Genomic DNA, 10,394 nt, shown 5'->3' on the forward strand with positions numbered 1-10,394 from the left:
CAGTTATCACGACAGCATCATAATAAAGAACATGCACTCCCATTGTCAATGAAACACAATGGTTCGTCTTCAATAGTCTCCGGGCGAAAACCTTCCACGAAATTGATCCCGTTAACTTCGTAAAAATTAGAAAGATATTTGACTTTAGAATGGTGAGCATTTTTCCACTGAATATTAGAGAATGAATCAATGACGGCATGTCCAACCTTAATGACATTGTGATCGGTTACAGTTAAAGCTTGAGTTGTCACTTTTTTATGCACATATTGATCAAGTTTCCCATTCTGCACAAGTTTTTCAATTCTTCCCCGCAAAGACCGACAATTCTCTGCCTCATAACCATAATCATTATGAAATTTGCACCATAACGATTTATCGTGAGTTGTTTTAGTGTCATTGAGCAGGGGAAACGGCGGAGTGAGCAGACTTTTATCCCTGATTTTGTCGTAAACCACCGCATATTTAGTATTAAGCGGAGTTAATTCAAAAACAGTAAAAGGCTTTTCAGTCCTGCTCGTTGAGCCTTTTTTCTTATACGGAAGCTTCTGACTGGGTTGCTATTGATCAAAAATCGAATTCTTCTGTTTGTTTCGCTGATCGTTGAAATCATTTCCTTTCTTATCGTTGTCACAAGAAGTACGAGCAGTCGTGTCGTCCTCAACATTGATAAATTGTTGAACTCGCTGGTATAACGTACGTCGGGAAGATGGAATGTCCCGAACAAGAGAGTTGTATAACCCGTCTTTATCAAATAAGATAGCTTTTTTAAAAGCATAGACCACCATTAGATCGAACTGCTCGGAAATCTCAACTGCAGCTTGGCAAAAATAAGTGACAAAACTACGAAAAGTTTCATCACGTTGTTGCTTGATGTTGAAAATAACTCGGACACCATTTGGACATTTTAGATTATGATGAAAACGTTTCAAAAACTTTTCAGTTAAGTCCTTGAACCGACGAATAGATCGCGAGGGTAATTCGCTAAACCATACCAACGCTTCCCCTTTCAATGTAGAAGGGAAACGTTTGCATTTTAAAGCATCATCACCTCCCGATAAAACCAGTTTGTTCATAAAATTAATCACATGAAGCATAGGGCAGCCCTTAACATTATCATATTGATCAAACTCTGGTTGTTTGAAGTCCTTGTTATGAGTAGCCCGTTGGACGGCGAGAGAAAATTTGTCCAAAATACCATCTTCAACTGTCAGATTCTCTAGTGTCGATTCAAAAGGATCACTGTCTAGAAAAGCTTTTTTAATCATTTCTTTGACACGTTGAGGAGTTATCAGATCCATATCTGCTGGCTCATAATCATAGTCGCGATGACGCCTATGGGAACGAACAGAACGAGAAGAAAATGACAAAGATTCATCGTGACTGTGTCGAGATGATTGTGGACAGTATGGTATGACTGCAGTATGATATCCTTCAAAAGGATAAGAATCGTGTCAGTGAGGTCTTTCTCGAAATTGATTGTTTCGATCATGAGTGCGACCATTATTCTATTTGTCGCCCAAATTCTTCGGGACTGGCCGATAATTCGTAGGACCTAGGGGTGCAGTCGGACGGTTATTAGCATTACATTGCCTACTGAGAATGTGATCGGGTCTCGGCGGAGGTCAGGAAATTCTGTTCCCATTACTTGGAACTCGTTGATGGCTGTTGCGAATATCGTAAATCTCATCCTCACCACTTAATCGATCCCACACACTGTCATGTCATTAGCGTGTGTTACGTTGTGGTGTGACAGAGACAACATCATCTGCGAGTGGAGTAGGTCATTTTAGATGACGCTTGTAGTAGTTGTTCTATTTTCAGACATTCTTGAACTTTTTAAGAAGTGCTTCGCGAAACAGTTGACTGACATTATCCATATCAGATGATGGAGAATTGTTAGAGCCAATAACCTCGCGCTGAATAATTTGGCGCATTGGTGGAATGACAGTATTAGGAGGTATTAGTCCGTTATCGCCAAGTGGACCTTGACCATCATGTTCGTGATGATTGTCAGTAATTACATCGGGACCTTAAGCTCTTCGAGTATACGTCATAACTTTTGCAGAACGTGATCGAGAGTGTGGAATAAGAACCACAGACGGCGTCAATTATGTTTCGACCAAATATGATCAAAACACTAAGTGGTGACGAAAGAGATGAAGAATGTAGAAAAATAGTGAAAAAATGATGGTGATCGAGTAAATGATAAGACTGTACCTTTCGGTTGCCTACGTACCCAAATAATCGATGGGGTCAAGTCTCAATAACGTAGTTCTGTATGAAAAATAGTTTGGTATTTATATAGGTAGAGTAAAGACTCCTTGTAGCTCAAGTATTCTTATAGCTTAAGTAATTGTAATTGAATAAAACTCTCAACTGATAATTATCTCTTTAATAAGAAACGAATATGGACATAAATTAATGTACATTAGTGGCAAGTCATGTGACTAAGGTTCAACCTTAGACACATGAGTTAATGGGCATGTACATTGATCTATGGTGTTGCAAATTGGGTTTTAGCCCTGTCGATTAAACGAATAAAATAGAGACCCCTACTAATAGATGTTTGCCACATAGGTGGGGGTCGAAACAGGGCCAAAAAAGATATATAAACACACACACACACACACACACACACACACACACACACACAAAACACCAAAAAAAACAAAAAACTAAACAAAAGTAGAATATCACGTGTCACAAAATTATGCAAGAGTAGAACTGCAGAACTGATAGAAAGCTCCATTGGCTTACTCACCCACGCAACTTATAAGTAGTAGAGATAGGCAGTTGCGGCCTAGTTCCCCCCCCCCCCCCCTTACCTTTTTTTTCTAGGTCTTAGGGCCCACCCGTTAACAAAAAACAAAAAACCCCAAATTGGTAGCTACATATATATTTAATTATACAAGAAATTAGCCCTAAAGCCCAATTTCGTTTCAAAACATGTACAACTCTAAAGGACATGGTTTTTTTTATAATCACTCACAAACCCAATTTCCACGTTTTAATAACCCACGGACCCAAGATTTTAATTAAAATAACCCTCAAGGACAAAATAATGTGCCCGGTTTTTTTTTAAATCCCATTTTTACCCTTTAAAGTTACCCTTCGCTATTTTATAAGCTATTAAAACACCATTCTCTCATTCTCACGTATGTTTTTATCCTTCCTAAAAACAATCTCACTGAAAAGAGAGAAAATTATGATGGCGATCTCAAGTGATTTATGGGTATGTGCAATAAAATAAGAAGATCTAGTTCTATCTTACCTTAGAAAATAAAGTAAGAAGATCAAGTAATTTTTCGTTTTCGTTTTTTTTTTTAATTTTGTTGATTTGAGCTGGTTTTTTGTAGTTGTGAATCAGATCACATGATTTTTATTGAGTTTGATGATTTGTGTATTGGGTTTGTGGTTCTTTTGATGTTAGTTAATTTAGCGAGTGAAGTGTTTGATCATTGATAGGAGCTTTCAAAAAAGTTTCAAAAGGCGTTCGATAAAATGCCTGTAAGTGATTTGTATTGAGTTTTTATCGATTCGTGTTCAACTGCAATAACTAAATCTAACAATCAATACATCTACAAGCGTGGATCTTTAGCTCAAATGGCTGAGCACTTTGGATATATCCAAAGGAGATGGTGGTTCGAATCCACCAAGATCCTCTAAAATTTTAATGTTAATCAAACATGGAATCAAGTGTGTAATGTGAGTAATTTTCAACTTAGACGACACTTCCAAAAGAAGTTTCTAAAATTCAGTTCCAAAAGAAGTTCATAGTACAAAAAAAGTTCATAGTTGTTGAGGTATGAACAATCATTGTTCATAGTCCAATAGGTGTTTTCATTGATCATTCCTCATGCTGTTGATGTATGAACAATCATTGTTCAGTGTGAACAATGATTGTTCATAGTCCAATAGGTATGAACAATGATTGTTTAATGTGAACAATGACTGTTCATAGTCCAATAGGGGTATGAACAATGATTGTTCAGTGTGAACAATATGATTCTTCATAGTCCAATAAGTATGAACAATGATTAATATTGTCCATTTTTTTACTGTTGAGCACGCATTGTTCATACGTACTTTAAGTATGAACACGTATTGTTCATATCTATTTTGGGTTCATATTTTTTTTGGGTATGAACACGTATTGTTCATACCTAAAAGTATCAACAATCAATGTTCATATCTATTTTGCATATGAACATTTATTGTTCAAATCTGTTTTGAGTAAATATCTGTTTTGACTAATGGTTATTGTTTCAGCAAGATTTGCCAAAACACACCAGTTGAGGGTCGGAAGTAATATTTTTGGAGATGGTGAAGGAGATGGTTGTTGGGGAAAGATGAGACTAGACTTTAGTGTGAAGTTGCCTACGTACCCAAATATATTGCTTGGGATCAAGTCTCGATGGCGTAGTTCTGGAAAAATGACGAAGGTTAGATTTTATAGGTAGGATTGGTGATAGTTCTTCCTCATTCTCCAATATTCTAATCGTGGGATGAAGTTGGAGAACTGGTAGGAGAACTGTCCACTCGTAGGATGAAGTTGGAAAACTGACGAGAGAACTGTCCAATCATGGGATGAAGTTGGAGAACTAGCGGGAGAACTGTCCAATCGTGGGATGAAGTTGGTGGAAGTTGTTTGACTTGCAAAACATGTACGCAATTGATATTGATTTTATATGTAGGTATGTAGGCTTTGGGCATAGGCTCTGAGCGTGGGCTTTATGGTAGATAAGCTCTAAGCATGGGCTATGAGCGTGGGCTTTTTTGTAGATAAACTCTGAGCATGGGCTCTGAGCGTGGGCTTTTTTATAGATAAGTTCTGAGTATGGGCTCTGAGTGTGGGCTTGTATTGAATTGGGCTTTTATTGGGCCACATTTGTGGGGGCCGGAACATCGCCCTCTCTTTATTACATGGGCAAAGCCTGTGTGGCAAAGGAAGTTTTTTTCTTTTTTTTTTTTTTTTTAAGTTTTTTTAAGTCTTCAGCTCAATATATTTGTTAAGAGAGTGGACACGCACCAATTGCATCAAAATCAGATAGATCTAGCACTTTCTTTTCTACGAGATTATCCAACTTAGGAATTTGAATTCATGCGGACTACCTGTCTGAGCAGGAGGCATGAAGTAATGGAAGCACACTCTGCTAGTGGAAGATTCAGTGTCAAGACTGCCTATCATGCATAAGAACTCTTCGAACGAAACCAGCATGGCACTAGTTCCTGACTCCCTAAAACTCTAATATGATGGTGCAACCAATGGCAACCCGGCAAGGTACTGCAGTTTGGGGTTCAGTTTATAGAGATTGCATTGGTTACAGTTCTTGGGGTCTGCATAGGATAGTATATGTAGGAGGTGCGGGTGTGCTAAAAAAGTATGAGGGAGAGTCTTAAGACCATGCGGATAAAGGATGCAAATGCCTCTATGGAACTACAGCGGGTGATATTTCTTGGGATCAAAGATTCCAGTGGTAGGTGGGACAGCGAGATCGGCAAAGATAGAACATTTTGAGCTGGCTTCAGGAGGTTAATAAACAAACAATTCAATCAATTCCAGCACGGCAATTCAACTTCCTATGTTAGAAAACACAGCGGCAATTCAAGTTTACTATAGCCAGCGGCAAATCAAGTATAGCCAGCGGAAAATTCAACAAGCGACAAATCAAGCAGCAGCAATTCATTCAGCGGCTATTCAAAGGGATCAACACACCAGCGGAAATTCAAAGTATCAAGCGCATCGGCAGTTCAAAGAATAGGCATCGGTAGTTCAATGGGATCGGCAAAAGACTTAAACAAAAGAGACAAATTCATACCGCCTCCATTAGTTGCCTGACTTCAAACTCTGAAAGCTTGGTACCCAGTTTTGGGAAACCTGCTTTTAGTTCTTCATATGTTATTGTCCCACTGTTATATGTATCCATGGATTTGAACATTTCTTTCAAACCCATAATCTCTTCTTCTGAAAGATTTTCTGCAATAACCTTTAGATCAACTTTCTTGAGTTTATTCATTGCCCTGAACTGCTTCATTCTACTTAAGACAGCAATATCAATTGGCTTGTCAGATGCGTCCCCATCTTCCCTGATCCATGGGTGGTTTAGGACTTCAAGAGCCGAAAGTTGTTCTTTCGGATCAGCCCATATCATCTTCTTCACTAGATCTTTGCCACTACTGGAGATGGAAGGCCAAGGATCCGAGGAGAAATTGACATGACCTCGCAAAACAGCGTCAAAGATACTCATCTCATTCTCTGCATTAAAATTCAGCTAAACTCCTTTAATTCAACTTCTTCAAAACAATATCCTGTTGGCTGGGATCAGTAACATGCGACTTTAATTCTTTCTCAGTTCAGGAGCGGTAAATAGAAACCTATTGTTTGTGAAATACCCAGCACATGGAAACCAATGAATTTTATTGGTTGTGAAACACATGGAAACCTATTGGTTTACGTTACTTATTAGTCTTTGGATATAAAAAGAACGCAAGTCGGCTCTTCATCAGTCATAAAACTGAGAGAGAAAAAAAAAATCAAAAAATAAAACAAAGTTCTGATATTATAATTCTTTTTCGTTCGTCTTCCTCAGTAAAGTTTGTATATGGGCACGTTGGAGACTCTAGTGCTTAACATGGTGATTACGTGGCTTGAGGGTTTGATCAATTAAATCATGGTTTGTGAAAAGGTTAGATTTTTATTTTGTTTAGTTTTTGACAGTATTTAAAATATTTGTTAATGGAGAGGAATTATAACTTGAAGAGGAGATGGGGTGATAAAGGGGATTTTAATATGAATAGGGTGGTGAAGGGTATTGATACAGATAGTTTGAAAGCAAAGTATGATATTGGAGGTGATGTTTCTATTGAGTATGTTGGAAGCGATATCAACCAAAAGTGTGAAAATGACGAGATAATTTTATTATTTTCACATTTTTGGCTTGGTTGTAGTGTTCCATTTCGAAAATCAGTTTCCAAGTTATTAGCTCGATGGAGATTACATCCTTTACAATTATCTCCTGGCTATTGGGCTATATTTGCCCGTGTAGCGAGGATTTGTAAGGTTTATCAAAAGAGTATGTCTTCATACCTTTTGTTTGAGTTATTGAAGCCTCTACGGCAAAACAAGGCTTCTTTTAAAAGTTATGCGTTGGGATATCATAACCATCACAACCAGAATTATCGGTTTTATGGGATGCCTTCGAACTACAAGAATGCGAAATTGTATGGTTTTAAGATCAAAGGCAATTGGAGGTTCGAAAATATTGATTATCCTAACAATATATCAGGTAAGATGCTAACTCAATATCCTTATAATTATTATTTTAAATAGTTAGCATCACATTATGATTATCTTGTTCTTTTTTTATAGGGGATATTCTGAAGTTTCCAAATATATCATTGTTTAGCAGCGAGATGATAAAAAAGAAATTTGTTAGTTTGTTTAGTCATAATGCAGATGTCAATGATATGTCGTTTCCAGACGATATTGTAGATTATTATCATGATATAGAAACTGGACAGCTTAATGAGCCTAGGGAATTAGCACCTTACTGTGGCTCAAAAAAGAAAAATAATGTTATTGTAGATGATAGCAGTGAAGATGACAAAAAAGTAGAAGGAGATAACTCTGAGGATAGTGGACAAGAAAATATTAGAAAGAAAAAAAGAAGTGTACGTCCAAAAAAGAAGGAAAAGAAAACTGGGGATAACTCAAGTAAAATTGAGGAAGGGATTGAGAGTTGAGAAATGGTAAGTGTTTCGGCAGTAAACTGCTTCAACACAACGAGAGCAATGGTGACGAACACACTAAGAAACAGAGGAATTTGATGTTGGGGGAGATGAAACTAAACCAAATAATGGCTGCCTACGTACCCAAGATCTATTATCTAGGGATCAAGTTTCAACATAGTTCCTTATGAAAAATAGTTTGGTATTTATATAGGTAGAGTAGAGAGTTTGTAGCTCAAGTAATCTTGTTACTTGAGTAATTGTGATAGAATATAACTGTCAACTGATAATTATATCTTTGATAAGAAATGAATCTGGACATAAATCAATGTACATTAGTGGCAAGCCATGTGGCTAAGGTTCAGCCTTAGACACATGAGTTAATGAGCTTGTACATTGATCCATGATATTGCGAATTGGGCTTTAGCCCTGTTGATTAAATGAATAAAATAGAGACCCCTACTAATGGATGTTTGCCACGTAGGTGGGGGGTCGAAACACCGCCCCCTCTTTATCATGCGAACAAAGTTCATATGGCAAAGAAGAAAGAAAAATGAGCGGAATGTATAATGAAGTGTCGTGCGAAAAGAAATAATTGGAAAATTGACTGCCGAAAAAAAATTCGTAAATTATCGGAAACGAAATAATGTCAAACTAACGTATACGAGACGCAATGTAGTTAAATAAAAGACGGTCGAAAATGTACAGAAAAAATAAAAGATGCACAGAAATAAAATTGCAAAATAAATTGATTTTAAAATCCGTATCAACGCAGCATCACGAACGATCTGACTAAAGTTGATTACAACGACGCGTGCCAGCGAAATAGCGATACTAGAAATAGACCGTTGAAATTAAACGTAGGGGTAGTTTAGTAATAATAGTAATAAAAGGAAGTTAAATACGAAAAGTTGGATTTGGTGAAGAATCCCATCAGCACTGGAAAACCCGCTTGTAAACCTATATAAGTGCTGGTGCCGCACATCCCAATCCATAAAAACACTTTACGCTCATCCAATAAAACAGACGTAAACAAAACAATTTTTGACGTCGCACAAAGCTCGTCTCTTTCTGTATTACTGCTGCTGTGTGGCGCCTTCCATCGAACTAGCACTGTTCAGCTCATCTTGGATTCTCGGTAAGTTAAACTTATACTCCTTATACTCAGCTATAGCAACAGTGTTACTACCAAAGGTCCAAGCGATCATGGTAGGAAAACCTTGTTCTTGTGGTGCGTCTGGAGAATTGTGTGAGTCGTCTCCATCATCACGAGCATGGTAAACACAGGAGAAAACTCCTTCGGCAGTTACATTATGCACATGAACCTTTATAATGCCAACATCCAAGGTACGACCCTCAAGCCCCACTGTTCTTTTTTTTTTTGTATGCATGGCCTTGAACTGTTGCATCTTGTCCTTAGGAATACTCTGTTTCGAACATGTGTAGACGACGACAAAAAAGGAATACGTTTTGGTGTTGTGCACGACTTCTTCATGAGCTACTGAAGAGTGAAGACGATGAAGGCGCTGTATCCAAACCAATATTAATCAAACATGATACGGTGCAATGCCTTCTAAGGAAGGGCATCGTAACCGCTTTTATATAATCTGGCCCGGTGCATTCGGAAGATTTAGTAACAAACATGATATGGTGAAACGCCCTCTAAGGAAGGGCACCATACCTGTGTCTCATTGATCTGGCCCGGTTCACCCTTGTGGACTTACTGAACCCGGTTTTTGAGCTATCCGAATTTTTTTTTTTTTCTCGTAGGTAGAAACGACCGTATTACACCGATGAAAGATAATCGAGAAGAAAAAAACTCGACGACGATCGTGGACTTGGTGAGGTGGAAAGAAGGTGCCAGATATAACGAACACACGACGCTACGGCGATGGTCACTTAAAGAACTACGGAAAATATTAGCACTCGAGAGATTTGAGATGGACGAAGTGTATGAATTTGAAACGAAAGTGATAAGTGCTCAAAAAGTGCTATTTAACCCTCGATTATGCCTCTTGTTTAGCCATCTTAGTGGACTAATAGTGTTTATAAGTTGTGTTTTAAGATTCTACAGGTAAAAAAGAGAGTTTTGTAGAATATTAGAGAAAATGGGGTAAAACGAAGCAATTCGGAGCATTAAGGATCACATGGGAGGCCCGTGGACAATCATGGAGAAGGCCAAGGAATTGGAGCTGTTAAAGATGTGACTTGGACCTATTTTAAAGTCTATTTGGAAGCCCAAGGCCAAAGGATTCGTTGTTTGGACCAAAGCCCGCAAAAGAGGATAGAAGGATAGAGCAGAAGAGAGAAAATCGGCTTATGCGTCTGGGATGCATGTACCGAGCATCCAGACGCATTAAGTGCGTCTGGGATGCATAAATCGAGCGTCCAGACGCATTGATTAAGTTTGGGACGCATGAATAATGCGTCCAGACGCATGAATCGATTAATCGTAGCCAATTCCTTTCGCTTTTTGAAGACTAAGTCGAACTACGGAAGAAGTCTATTTGTATTAGGAAACAAATGACGGTTTGGAATGCTTCTAGAGCTCATTGTAACCCCTATAAATAGAGGACCTAAGTGCCTCATGTAATTGGCCAATTCACTTATATTCTTGTCTCCTTAACTTGAAGGAGAGAGATTAATAATAAAAGATCGGTTTTAAC

This window comes from Coptis chinensis, chromosome 3, assembly GCF_015680905.1.
Source record: "Coptis chinensis isolate HL-2020 chromosome 3, ASM1568090v1, whole genome shotgun sequence".
Classification (NCBI taxonomy): Eukaryota; Viridiplantae; Streptophyta; class Magnoliopsida; order Ranunculales; family Ranunculaceae; genus Coptis; species Coptis chinensis.